The sequence below is a fragment of the Acipenser ruthenus genome, chromosome 43, assembly GCF_902713425.1.
Source record: "Acipenser ruthenus chromosome 43, fAciRut3.2 maternal haplotype, whole genome shotgun sequence".
In the NCBI taxonomy this organism is placed as follows: domain Eukaryota; kingdom Metazoa; phylum Chordata; class Actinopteri; order Acipenseriformes; family Acipenseridae; genus Acipenser; species Acipenser ruthenus.
The window spans coordinates 6,905,223-6,920,557 of NC_081231.1; the positions used below are offsets into that span (position 1 = coordinate 6,905,223).

General features: G+C 40.5%; 1 protein-coding gene and 1 pseudogene across 1 annotated transcript in view; one reads left to right on the forward strand and one right to left on the reverse strand.

The window, feature by feature from the left end:
- Positions 1–15,335, forward strand: part of LOC117424012 (butyrophilin subfamily 1 member A1-like) — a 403,039-nt gene that overhangs the window by 148,278 nt on the left and 239,426 nt on the right. The window lies entirely within an intron of this gene.
- On the reverse strand, positions 1,552–12,778 carry LOC131709383 (zinc finger protein 135-like; annotated as a pseudogene).

Consider the following 15,335-nt stretch of genomic DNA (forward strand, 5'->3'; position numbering starts at 1 on the left):
GGTATGCAAAAGAGAAGCAAGATACAATCCAAGAAATGCTCAATATTTGAGAACTACGTTGCATTATTTACAAAAATAATACAAAAAGTTGTATACTGCAAGTATACTTATGTCAAAATAGGATAGTATTGTGTGACCAATAGGATACTAAAACCAGACAATTTTGGCACAAGTGCACTTGCAGTATAGTACTTTTTTGTAAGGGATGAGATTGGATTCCGAGCCAAACTTCTTTACACCCTCTGTTAAATGTTGAACACTCTGGGAGGTGAAAAATAACAAAAATGAAATAACAAATGTGCGAGTGTGGTATATTAAACATACAAGTCAAACACTGAATACAGCACACCCTCGCTATAACAACCCTGTTTGGATCCAGAGCCTTTTGTTCGCTATAGTAAAAGGACAATCCAGAACAAACAATATGAACTGCCAAATAAAAGCGCATCAACAAAGTTTCAGTTTTGTTTCAATTGCAAAAGTTAATTTAAATCTTGGTTCATTATTTTTAAAAAATAAATAAATAAAATCAATGTTGCTTTGCCGTGCCGGTTGCATAGAGCTGTACGAGCCAACATCAGCAGCAGTTTGATTTTAAAATCAGTATTTAATCGTATAATGAAGGCCATATAGCGAGGATGTAAATAGTATACTCAGCTGACGGTTTGGACTCGAGACAGTTGCTGCACTCGGTACTGTAAGTTACAAGCAAGCACCATACATTTAAAATAAAATTACCGGTACGTTTTATTAATCACATTAAAGAAATGAAAAAAGCGATATTAACATGCTACGTTTATACAAACCAAGGGGCTGCAGAAAGAGTTTATTTTCTTAATCCGAGTCGGTGATAATAAGGGCCTGTTCACACTGGAGCTTTTTTTCGTACTCAGTACGGTTCGGTTTGTTAGGAGAGCAGTGTGAACATCAAAGTTCGATTGGCAAACAAACCGAACTGAACTGAACTGAGACCACTAGAAGAGATCGTCTCAGACCGTTTGGCAAAAGAACCGAGTTCGGTTCGCTTAAAAAACGTGAATGTGCACACTGGATGGTCTCAGTTCTTTTGCAAACAGGAAACAAACCCGATAGATTTGGCTGTACAGTAGCGTACAGTTACTGCATACACAAACAGGTGGTAAAAATGTCCAGATGAGTGATATGGACAACGGGGGAAACAACGGCATTGTTAGAAATTTGATCAGAAAAAAATGAAAAAATCAGACTGACAAAACCCAATGTATTTGCTGTAATATCAACATACCTGGGAATTTATTAAAATTACCGTGGCTCCGGTTGGCTGGTGCGATTGCTATAACCTCTTTTAAAAAAGAAAATCTGTTTTCTTTTTTTTTGTAGAATTGTTCATGTTGAATGATGTCAACTGCCTCCAATCGCTTTCATGATTCATCACTGACATTGGAAAAAAAAAATCACATTTGCAGAAAATACAGCGGTATGTGGATTACTGTATACGATGCTGTGCGAGGGAGTGTGCAAGTACCAACTTTATTATACAATATAGCACAGTATGCAAGTTAAACATTCCGTTTTTGGCTCGTTGTCCAGTTTTTAACAAACGTCTGTTTGTTAAAGTTATGCTTGGTGCGTACGTGAATATGTTTACCAGTGCTGCAAAAAAAAAAAAAAAACTAAAATACAAAGTATTATATTAAAAAAAGGACCAGATTTTCTTTCTAAATTATTATATGTTCCTGATTTTGGTTTAGTAAACTTAAAGAAAGAAAACAATGCTATGCAGTAGGATGTCAGTCTCAGAGTTTGCCAGATAGTTTCCAGGTATGAATTACGTGTTCGCTGTTGTCTTGCATAAATGAAATAAAACACAATTTATTTATTCATCGCTGTACACACTCTATTCTAATATTTTACACGAGGAGCTATATCCCTAAAAAAATACATTCCTTTATATCTGTTGTCATTATTACAATACCGTAGTTCTTGTTTTCAATATACAAGGATTTTATATAAATGAAAAAAAAGCAAAACATTAAACAATATATAGGAGCTATATCCCTAAACGTATGCAGCGCTCAGATAATTACATCAAAATTCACAGGATCGTAATTACCAACTCAGAATACAAACAATGCACATTCTCTTTTGTAATCAATCCCATACAATTGCGACCGACGTCTAAGAGCACGGGGGATACTTCACTGAAACCACTCCAATATAGAGCGGACCAAACTATTCAATATGAATAGTTTACCATTAACTTCTAGCGCTTCAGCCAATTCACAGCGCCTCATTATTACACTTCAAAAGTTACAATCCTTACCAAACAGCAGTTCCCCGACCCGTGCTCTCAGCTCACAAATCTCTCAAACCCGATCGCCTTCGCACTGATTAATCCCACCTGTTCTTATACAGCTGGCCCCATTACGAATTAGCACTGCTATTACTATGGAGACCAACAGTCTCCCTGAGGTTTAAAGGGACAGTGCAACAGTAAAAATGATAAAAATCACACAATAAAACTCAATCTTATTACATTCAAAAAAATAAATACATCCATTGCACATCCGTTACACTGCACTGCTATTACTCGGGGCACTTTACAAAAGCAACACAAACACAAGCATGGACAATGCACGCTGCAAAGAGACACGTCACGCAATATTCACTCATTCATGTCATAATACAGTCATGCAACACTATCAGTTTTCATACGTTTTTGAATCGTGATGTCTTTACAAGACACATCCTCCAGGCGGTTGCCCAGTAAGGACGCTGCAGTCTCGTCTCTGGGATGCTACATCAGGGGTCTGGATACTCATTCCCGTCAATTTATTTATTTTCAAGTTAATGAAGTTTAAATGTTAAATCCTGAAACTCATTTCCACACCGAGTTATTGATTTCTCCTGACTCGTCCATCAGATGAGGTGTGGAGTAGTTTCCTTTCTGCATATTCCCGCTCCCAGGCACTGACTGCCTTGGCAGCCTGAGTTAAACAGACAGCAGAGAAGCCTCTTGTGACGTGTCAGCGTCACCGCCCACTTTGACAGAGAGCAAGAGAGTTGATTTGCATTTTTATAATTTAAAATGCATGCTCATAAGAGTGATACACAAAACATACATGCTGAATAAATGGACCAGAAAGAGTTAAGAGTGATACACAAAACATACATGCTGAATAAATGGACCAGAAAGAGTTAAGAGTGATACACAAATCAGTATTTAAGGTTCCTCTCCTCTGTGAATTCACTGGTGTTTTGGAAGGGCTTGTTTAAGAGACACAGTTTCTCTCCTGTGTGAGTTCGCTGGTGTGAAACAAGGCTGTCTGACCAACTGAAACTCTTCCCACAGTCAGAGCAGTGATACGGTTTCTCTCCTGTGTGAGTTTGCTGGTGTCCTTTTAGGCTTCCTAACTGACTAACTCTTCCCACAGTCAAAACAGTGATACGGTTTCTCTCCTGTGTGAGTTTGCTGGTGTGAAACAAGGCTGCCTAACTGTCTGAAACTCTTCCCACAGTCAGAGCAGTGATACGGTTTCTCTCCTGTGTGAGTTCGTTCATGTAAAACAAGGCTGTTTGACCGACTGAAACTCTTCCCACAGTCAGAGCAGTGATACGGTTTCTCTCCTGTGTGAGTTCGCTGGTGTAAAACAAGGCTGTTTGACTGACTGAAACTCTTCCCACAGTCAGAACAGTGATATGGTTTCTCTCCTGTGTGAGTTCGTTCATGTAAAACAAGGCTGTTTGACCGACTGAAACTCTTCCCACAGTCAGAACAGTGATACGGTTTCTCTCCTGTGTGAGTTCGCTGGTGAAAAACAAGGCTGTTTGACTGACTGAAACTCTTCCCACAGTCAGAGCAGTGATACGGTTTCTCTCCTGTGTGAATTCGCTGGTGTAAAACAAGGCTGTTTGAATGACTGAAACTCTTCCCACAGTCAGTGCAGCAATACGGTTTCTCGCCTGTGTGAGTTCGCTGGGTTTTGTTTAAATGCCCTATCTGCATGAAACCTTTCCCACAGTCAGGATATTCTCCACCGTCTGCCCTCGCTTTAGCTGCTGGACTGGAACCTGGAAAACATGAACAGGAAAGAAAGTAAGAGGGGCTGCTTGTAGGCTTAAGGTTGGTTCATAATTCAGACTCTGACATAATTTGTGGTTGGAGTCGAGGGTCTCTGACCCTATGTGACAGGTCACACACACTCTTGCGACATGCGTCTTTTTTGGAAAGTCGTACAGCCTTTTCTCATGCGTCTGTAACCTGAAATCGCTTGTGGTCTGCGCTGGATGTATTGCATTCATCTGCAGTGATGTATGAACCAACTCTCGGGGCATGTGCAGGGCCGGATTAACACATAGGCAAACTAGATATACAGATAAAACTTGACTTCACTGACGTTCAAATCGAGGCATGCATCTCAAAATCAAATTGTCCTGAAGGGTGTTATGCAGATTTCTGTAACCCATAGAATTGTGTATCCCCTGTGCAGATGCAGTTTCTCAAAAGATCGCTGGACGTGCACGCACGATATTTCTGTGCCCGAGCCCCACTGAGTTGTGAAGCACTGCCATGGAGTTCAACAACGGTGGAGGAGTGGATTAAAGCATATGAATTTCAGCTGTGGGGGTTTGCACTGGGTTACACCAGCTTAAAGTTAAAAACTTAGAGTAAGTAGTGGGGTTCCAAAGATATAACGTTCCACATCCCCATGTGTTGCTAGAACTGTATTTTTGTTTACGACTGTAAGTCGCCTTGGATAAGGGCGTCTGCTAAGAAATAAATAATAATAATAATAATAATAATAATAATACAATACTACTTTTTAAATAACGTACCTGTCATTTATTTTCAATGCTAACATCATGACAACTTTTTACACATAACTTTAAAGCATGTTTCAAAGCTCTTTTCAAAATGCCCACCCTAGTGCACTGATAGCGTCAGGATTACTGCCAACATTGTCAGGTAACACAGCAATAGTGATCCATGATGTGGTACGGAACAGAAAAAACAGAGCACTTAAGGTTTTTTGTTAGGGTTGGGAATTTCGAATAATAAGATATTCGAATATACCAAGAATGAAAGTTTCGACTCCTCAACCTCTAATTACTCATAACAGTGACAGGTCCTTAGAAAGTATTAGCAGCAACCACACATAGGGACGCTGTTGCAAAGTGGGAAAGTGAGTGCAGGTCAAGGCAATGCAGCAGTGCAGAAGAAAACAGACAGACAATTATATCCAGGTGCAAGAAAACAGACACACAATTATATCCAGGTGCAAGGGTGTTTATTGCTTTCACAATGTCCAGAGGCTGATGGCAATCCGCTGTAAATAATACTGTTGTAAAGTGATACAGTGGTGTGTATCACTTCGATTAGAATCCCCGGGTTTGACCTGTAACAAAAAGTCCCATTCTTTTAACACCCACACGTAACACAAAACACAGACACAGTTCTTTAGTGAGTGATTTTAGTGCTCGTGGTGTGTAATACAATTTGTTGTGGTGAGGGAAGTGCTGGTGTCCGGGTTTGATGCTGGCCTGTGGCTACAGCTCCGGACAGTGTTAGTAGTGTTAGTAAACAAACAAACAAACAAACAAACAGTTTACTAGACAAACAAACAAACACAACACTCACGTTTTTTTGTTAGGGGTGGGAATTTCAAATAATAAGATATTTCCAAGTGATCTGATTCAAACATTCAAAATCCTAAAAGGTATAGACAGTGTCGACCCAGGGGACTTCTTTGACCTGAAAAAAGAAACAAGGACTAGGGGTCACAAATGGAGATTAGATAAAGGGACATTCAGAACAGAAAATAGGAGGCACTTTTTTACACAGAGAATTGTGAGGGTCCGGAACCAACTCCTCAGTAATGTTGTTGATGCTGACACCCTGGGATCCTTCAAGAAGCTGCTTGATGAGATTCAGGGATCAATAAGCTACTAACAACCAAACAAGCAAGATGGGTTGAATGGCCTCCTCTCGTTTGGAAACCTTCTTATGTTCTTATGTACAGTGCCTATGGAAAGTCTACACCCCCTTGAACTTTTTTCACATTTTGTTGTGTCAGTGCCTCAGAGTTTCATGCATTTAAATGATGATTTTTTTCCACTTATCTACATACCATACTCCACACTGTTAAGGGGAAAAAAAGTTTTTTTATTGAGAAAAAGATGATATATTACAAATACAAAACTGAAAGATCATAATCAAAAAAGTCTCCACCCCCCTGAGTTAATACTTGGTGGAAGCAACTTTGGCAGCAATTACAGCTGTGAGTCTGTTGGGATAGGTCTCCTCAAGGACTTCACTGTACTTTGCTCCATTCATTTTCCCTTCTATCCTGACAATTGCCCCAGTCCCTGCCGATGAGAAACATCCCCATAACATGATGCTGCCACCACCACCATGCTTCACAGTAGGGATGGCGTTCTTTGGGTGATGCGTTGTGTTGGGTTTGTGCAAAACATAGCGCTTTGCATTTAGGCCAAAAAGTTCCATTTTAGTTTTGTCAGACCAAAAAACTTTTTGCCACATAGCTACAGAATCTCCTGAGTATTTTTTTGCATACTTCAAACAGGATTCAAGGTGGGCTTTCTTGAGTAACGGCTTCCTTCTTGCCACCTTACCATACAGACCAGATTTGTGGAGTGCTTGGGATATTGTTGTCACATGCACACTTTGACCAGTCTTGGCCATAAAAGCCTGTAGCTCTTGCAAAGTTGTCATTGGCCTCTTGGTAGCCTCTCTGATCAGTCTCCTTGCTCAGTCATCCAGTTTGGAGGGACGGCCTGATCTAGGCAGGGTCTTGGTGGTGCCATACACCTTCCACTTCTTAATAATCGTCTTGACCGTGCTCCAAGGGATATTCAACGCCTTTGGTATTTTTTTTATACCCATCCCCTGATCTGTGACATTCAACAACTTTGTCCCAGAGTTCTTTTGAAAGCTCCTTGGTGCTCATTGTCTTTGCTTTGAAATGCACTACCCAGCAGAGGGAACCTACAGAAACTGCTGAATTTACCATGAACTCACTACATTTTAACACAGGTGGAGGCCACTTAACTTGGTGTGTGATTTTGAAGGCTATTGGTTACACCTGAGGTAATTTAGGATTGCTATTACAAGCGGGGTGGACACTTATCCAAACAAGCTATTTCAGTTTTTATTTTTAATTAATTTTCTACAAATTTCTAGAATATTTTTTTCACTTGGAAGTTGTGGGGTAGGACGGCACTGTATATATATTGTAAGGCAGTGTGTTGTGCGAGACAGCAGGGAGGGGGTTAAAACCTCCCTGAAGGAAAAATGGCACCTTTTTGTATTTAGTTAATTAGTTTTGTTAATTGTTTTATTATTAATTATCCCCTGCACCTGGTAGCTATTGTAAATTAGAGCCAGGTGCAGGGTATTTAAGAGGAGCAGTCAGTCTGCTCAAGGCTGCTGAGTAGAAGGAGGCAGATGAGGTGCTCTGCTTCTGAGCAGTCAGAAAAGTAAGTGCTGTGTTAGCGTGTGTGTTCTGTGGTGCCAGGTAAACGGCTTAGCCGTCCTGCAAGTTAGCCAGGGAAAGTACCTGTTTAGTAAGCGCTCCAAAACGGAGTTAGGTTTTTGTTTTGTGTTTATTTTGTTTCTGTTTAATAAAAATAGTGCATCCGCGCCTTCAACCTCCATTTCTCTGTCCTGGGTCGCAGTTCTTAAAGGGGCACGAACCTGAGTGAGTGGCAAGCTCGCTCACAATATATATATATATATATATATATATATATATATATATATACAGTAGCAGCAAAGGTTTAGCATTGCCCGGGTAGTTTGCAGTGTAAATCTGAATGAAAGGTCACTTCTAAAGCCGTATCCACACCAGACAGAGCGACGCGAGCGAAGTCACCGAATGTCAATGTTGGAAAGGATCCAGAAGACTGGAAATAAACACATGACCCAGCCCACGCATTCCTATTGGACAAACTAGAGATGGGCTGTCTTTACAAAACAGGGCTTGTTTTGATAAAAGGTTATCCTGACCTCTGGGAACTCCATTGTAAAATAATATATATATACACGTTACTGCAATCTCAATTGTGATTCTTTACAAATTCCTTTTGTGATCCTTTTTGTTCATTAACTTTTTAAAAGTATTTTAAAGTGCAACATTATTATTATTATTATTATTATTATTATTATTATTATTATTATTATTATTAGTAGTAGTAGTAGTAGTATTATGTTGTTGTTAAGCACTACATCTTGATTATTTATTATTATTATTATAATAATAATAATAATAATAATAATAATAATAATTATTAGTTGTAGTATTATTATGTTGTTGTTAAGCACTACATTATCACCATCTTTATCATTATTATTATGTTGTTGTCGTTAAGCACTACATCTTGTTTATTATTATTTATTAATATTATTATTATTATTATTAGTAGTATTATTATTATCCATGTTATTATGTGCCGTTCTGCAAATCTATTTTTTGCTACACTTCTTCATAAACGCTGTTGAAGACTGTGACACATCAGATCATGTGTTTGAGTCATCTCTGACTTCATTTACTTATGTATGATTATATTTTCTATGCATTCAGACATTCTATCAGTAAACTAAAAACACGTATCCCCGAATTTGACATGAAGTGTTGTGTTCAGATAAAAGTGTTAACATCCTCACCCCATGGATGGGACGTGTTTTGAGGCGTGTGTTTGACGTGTGTCAAGGGTGTTAACCTTACTTCAGATTGGTCAGCTTCAAAGCGTTCTCAAAGCGACGTCGCTCGCATCACTCGCTGCTGGTGTGGATACTCCCATTTGACTGCAATGACTTCTAAATTATTTGCTTGTGTTGCTTGCGTTCCGTGTGGATATGGCTTAATAAACAAAAAGCCTTTTTTCAGTCGAGACGCCTCACATCTCTAAAAGATGCACTGCTTGCTTGTTGTTTCAGCCTAGACGCCTCACATCTCCACTGCCCACAGTAAAAGATGCACTGCTTGCTTGTTTCAGTCGAGACGCCTCACATCTCCACTGCACACAGTAAAAGATGCACTGCTTGCTTGTTTCAGTCGAGACGCCTCACATCTCCACTGCACACAGTAAAAGATGCACTGCTTGCTTGTTTCAGCCGAGACGCCTCACATCTCCACTGCACACAGTAAAAGATGCACTGCTTGCTTGTTTCAGTTGAGACGCCTCACATCCCCACTGCACAGTAAAAGATGCACTGCTTGCTTGTTTCAGTCGAGACGCCTCACATCCCCACTGCACACAGTAAAAGATGCACTGCTTGCTTGTTTCAGTCGAGACGCCTCACATCCCCACTGCACACAGTAAAAGATGCACTGCTTGCTTGTTTCAGTCGAGACGCCTCACATCTCCACTGCACACAGTAAAAGATGCACTGCTTGCTTGCTTCAGTCGAGACGCCTCACATCCCCACTGCTCACAGTAAAAGATGCACTGCTTGCTTGTTTCAGTCGAGACGCCTCACATCCCCACTGCACACAGTAAAAGATGCACTGCTTGCTTGTTTCAGTCGAGACGCCTCACATCTCCACTGCACACAGTAAAAGATGCACTGCTTGCTTGCTTCAGTCGAGACGCCTCACATCCCCACTGCTCACAGTAAAAGATGCACTGCTTGCTTGTTTCAGTCGAGACGCCTCACATCTCCACTGCACACAGTAAAAGATGCACTGCTTGCTTGTTTCAGTCGAGACGCCTCACATCCCCACTGCACACAGTAAAAGATGCACTGCTTGCTTGTTTCAGTCGAGACGCCTCACATCCCCACTGCACACAGTAAAAGATGCACTGCTTGCTTGTTTTTTGCCACATTCTGTGTTTTCTTCCAAAGTAGCAGATGGGTGCTGGCATTTTAGATGATTGAGAATGTACTTGTTGATTTACAATATGAAATACTTGTGCTGCAGAGATTACATTGGATGGTGGTCTCGTTTAACTTTTTTCAAAATACTCACTGCTCATGTACTCCCTTAGCCAATAGCAGAGCTAGGTAAGGAAGAGCCCCACCTCCTGTCAGTTATCAGTGAGGTGACAATTGTAGTGGCTGATCACTTTTAACTTGCTCCTCTGTCAAAATACCATGCCAAGCTTTTTCGGGTGTAGTTAGCTCATTTTTCCATTTGTTTTAGAAATTAACGAGTACTCGAAACTTGTATTACTAGTATTACTAGTATTCGAGTAGTAATTTCATTTAGAATACTCGATTATTCAGACTCACCCCTGTTTTATGGATCTCTCTTCCTGCAGTGATTTAGAGTACAGATCTCAAACCTCAGTGCACTAGAGCAGACATTTCTAAAAGAGCTTTGCAACAGATTAAAGTCATGTGTTAAAAGTTGTCAGGATGTGAACAATGAAAAGAAATGACAGGTGCGTTATTTAAACAGTTGTAGCAACACGTGGGGACGTGGAACGCTATATTTTTCAGAACCCCGATACATACTCTTTATAGCCTTTACTTTATGTGTAAAAGCAAAGTCAGTAAAGACTGACGCTGGTGAAACTGAGCCCTGGGATCAAAATCTGCCCTCAGAGTTCTCCTGTAATGTTTCGGGTCTATTTCCTCTAAAACACCCTACAATTATATATTTTTCAATAGCATTACGTTTAGGGGTGTTAATCATTTAAAATTTAAACGGTTAAACATTAGCAAAGTGTCAACTGTTTTTAATTTTGCTGAATTGTTTAAACTTTGTCCAATGTGCAGTTCAAATATTAAGAACAGGAGGGTGTCTGCAAATAACGGCTACTCAGAGTTTTCTTTTGTTGTCCATTTCCTACCTTTGTCACGTGACATCATTGTCACTGGATATTCACCTCGCAATTTCCAGCATGCTTTTGCTCTCATGACTATCAATGTTGTCTTTGGGAGATCTAAATAACCGAAGCGCTGTCTGGGCACATTGTGATATAAAGGGAGACTGTGCTCTGCAGAGCTTAGTTACAGCAGCAGCACAGGAACAATGTTAAAATACATGAAAATATAACTACTGGTGCTGGATCTAGTGAGGAGGAGGTGGGGCCCAGGCAAACGACAATGCAAGTGCATGGCTGGTAGTGCAGGAAACGCGATAAAACTCTGGCTGAAAACACAATACCATGGTTGATTACTGAGACGATCGCAACTGATTCAACAAGTTCATGTGTTTTGTTGATCCAGATTTTTAGTCTTGCTGGTTTGCATTAAATCCTTGAGTGTGAGTGTGCTGCTTCGTGTGCTGGTACGGCAGATCAGCGCGTTGCTAGGATACACACTTCAAGCCTTTACATTCGTCTTGGAGAAGACAAATCACAAGCAGGCCTATTGGATGCACGGTTTCTTCATTTAAAAATTAAGGCAACACTTTTTTTATCTATTAAATCTACCAATTACCTTTTGTTTCAAAGCATGTTGTGTTTGGATTATATGGCAATATTATAGAAAAATAAGCTGAATTTAGTACAATTGTTACATTAGTCACGGTTTGAGAGATTAATTCAAACGCTTTGCTTTTGGACATAAAATGTGAACAGTACTGAAAAACCATAGTTCAGAAATTACTTCTGTTAAATACAGTGTTTTAAATTATTATTACAATGTTAATCTGATGCAGACGCACAGATATTCTTTTCAGTTGTTAAATGTAAGTCCTTTTGTTATTTGTGGTATTTTTTGTTTTTTATATAATTGAAGTGTTCTCATTTGAATGCAAGTCGTGCCTTTTTGTTTAACTATTATGCACACACTGTTTTAGTTATTAGAGCGTCTGTTAAAAAAAAATAATAAATAACGTTTGTTTATTTTAAAAAATAAAACATCAATGCATGGATAGTCGTTGATAAGCTGAGGTAAAGCACTGAAAAATCAGAAGACCTTTTTACAGACATATAGGCTATGCGATCATTTATAGAAAGCTATTTATTTAAAAAGATATAGCACTCTCAATGTTTTTACTTGAACGTTTAAACTATATATTTGTAAAAGTCTAAAATAAATGAAACGGAATCAAGCACCCCTAATAACGCCACACATGTACAATAATATCCCTCTATTTAGACACTGAACATTTCTAATGTTATATACAGTACTTTAGCTCTTCTCTCCTTGGTATAATCGGGTAGGAGTGCCCGTGTGAAAGAGGCTTATATCTGTATCTTAAGATCACCAGTAGTGAGTCCTATCCTGAACTGGTGTGAGTGGTACAGGAAAAACAAATAGCTAGTAATGTAACCCACATGCTCCCTCCCTCCCTCTCTGCCACACTATCACGCAATCTAGAATGACAATGTCACAGCTACTGGGAGTCACTCACCTGCTAGACTGCATTCTGAATGTGACTGACCGTCTTCCTTTCCACCTCCTTGCATGCTGTTGAGAAAGTCTTCTTCTCCAGCACCTTGTTCTCTCACGCAGATTCTCTCCAGCTCAGGGATGTTTGGTTTGAAGTCCTCGGATTCTTCCTTCCCTGGTTCCATGTGGTCAAACTCTACTTCAGGGGGCTCCTGTTTAATATGGTTAATTTCCAGCACCTCTTCTTGTTTCGCAGGAAGGGGTTCTTCTGTCTGCGGGATCTCCAATTCATTGTGCTCAGCTTTAATCTCAGAGACCTGTGGCTGACTGCTGTCACACTGCATCTCACAGAGCTCCTGTTTAATGGGGAGGGAAGCCAGCCCAGCGATCTCCGCTCTAAAGGGGACAAGTTCAGGTTCAGAGAACTCCTCTTTAATCTGGACAGATTCCATCTTCACACTGTCCATGGCAGCACACAGGATTCTGCTTAGTAGCAGCTGAAAAAGAAATGCATTTATTTAAATATAGTGCTCTAGGATTCTACCTCTCTAATCTCAAGAATGATGGATGAAAGTTACTAGAGTTCTCTTTTCATTAAATAAGTATGTTTGGTGTTTTATAATACATTCTCTTAAAGACTGATCAGCAGAGTCATTTTGTCCTCAAACCTGGTTGTTAGAAGCTTATTGTTCCTTTTAGGAGGCTGTGTGGTCCAGTGGTTAAATAAACAGGCTTGTAACCAGGAGGTCCCCGGTTCAAATCCCAGCTCAGCCACTGACTCATTGTGTGACCCTGAGCAAGTCACTTCACCTCCTTGTGCTCCGTCTTTCAGGTGAGGCGTTGTTGTAAGTGACTCTGCAGCTGATGCACAGCTCACACACCACTTTGTGATGGTGGTCCACTATGAAAGGCGCTATAAAACTAAAGATTATTACTATTATTATTATTATTATTATTATTATTATAATCTGTTTCTTGAAGGATCCCAGGGTGTCGCTTCAACAACGTTACTGGGGAGTTGGCTCCAGACTCTCATGATTCTCTGTGTAAAAAAGTGCCTCCTATTTTCTCTTCCAAATAGCCCTTTATCTAATCTCCACACACATACATAATGTAATGAGATGTAAGAGAGTAATAAGAATTAAAAATAAATAAATCCCTAGAGAATTGTGTTTATTTATTACCTTAAAATAAGTACTACATACATAAACAGTGTGTTGTCGTGGCAATTGGTGATCAAAGAAATAATAAAGTAAAATAAAACAAAATAAAATCAATAAATAATAAGGTCATCGCCTTACAGTGATGGCTTTGAAGTCATAATGCATTGCAAGTGTTATTAGGGAATGCTGTGTCGCGTTTTCAAGCGCGTCACTGAGCTGCGCTGCGAGGTTTGGAGACGCGCTTCTCTGCAAGCTGCGTGTGACGTCAGAAAGACAGCAGCCAGGAGCAGCCGGCGCGCGCTCCGGGTAACAGAACGAAACCCGTATTGACCCGCGAGACGCTTTCAGAACAATGAGAATCTGTCTGGAAACCCGCGAAGCTGTCAGCCCTGAAACACACAGACTGTGAATGAGAGGATGAGAATAAAAACAAACGCGCTGACACAGACACGCCGCTTCACAAATACAACACACACACACACAAAAACAACGCGCTCCTACCACACTACAACCCGGACCTTTCAAAATAATACAATATAACAGCGCTCTGTAGTTTATAAACACATTGTAGAGCTCCATGCAGACTCTCTCACCTCCTCTCTGCTCTCCCTCAGTGTCTGAACGGATAAAACAACGCGCTCCTACCACACTACAACCCGGACCTTTCAAAATAATACAATATAACAGCGCTCTGTAGTTTATAAACACATTGTAGAGCTCCATGCAGACTCTCTCACCTCCTCTCTGCTCTCCCTCAGTGTCTGAACGGATAAAACAACGCGCTCCTACCACACTACAACCCGGACCTTTCAAAATAATACAATATAACAGCGCTCTGTAGTTTATAAACACATTGTAGAGCTCCATGCAGACTCTCTCACCTCCTCTCTGCTCTCCCTCAGTGTCTGAACGGATAAAACAACGCGCTCCTACCACACTACAACCCGGACCTTTCAAAATAATACAATATAACAGCGCTCTGTAGTTTATAAACACATTGTAGAGCTCCATGCAGACTCTCTCACCTCCTCTCTGCTCTCCCTCAGTGTCTGAACGGATAAAACAACGCGCTCCTACCACACTACAACCCGGACCTTTCAAAATAATACAATATAACAGCGCTCTGTAGTTTATAAACACATTGTAGAGCTCCATGCAGACTCTCTCACCTCCTCTCTGCTCTCCCTCAGTGTCTGAACGGATAAAACAACGCGCTCCTACCACACTACAACCCGGACCTTTCAAAATAATACAATATAACAGCGCTCTGTAGTTTATAAACACATTGTAGAGCTCCATGCAGACTCTCTCACCTCCTCTCTGCTCTCCCTCAGTGTCTGAACGGATAAAACAACGCGCTCCTACCACACTACAACCCGGACCTTTCAAAATAATACAATATAACAGCGCTCTGTAGTTTATAAACACATTGTAGAGCTCCATGCAGACTCTCTCACCTCCTCTCTGCTCTCCCTCAGTGTCTGAACGGATAAAACAACGCGCTCCTACCACACTACAACCCGGACCTTTCAAAATAATACAATATAACAGCGCTCTGTAGTTTATAAACACATTGTAGAGCTCCATGCAGACTCTCTCACCTCCTCTCTGCTCTCCCTCAGTGTCTGAACGGATAAAACAACGCGCTCCTACCACACTACAACCCGGACCTTTCAAAATAATACAATATAACAGCGCTCTGTAGTTTATAAACACATTGTAGAGCTCCATGCAGACTCTCTCACCTCCTCTCTGCTCTCCCTCAGTGTCTGAACGGATAAAACAACGCGCTCCTACCACACTACAACCCGGACCTTTCAAAATAATACAATATAACAGCGCTCTGTAGTTTATAAACACATTGTAGAGCTCCATGCAGACTCTCTCAC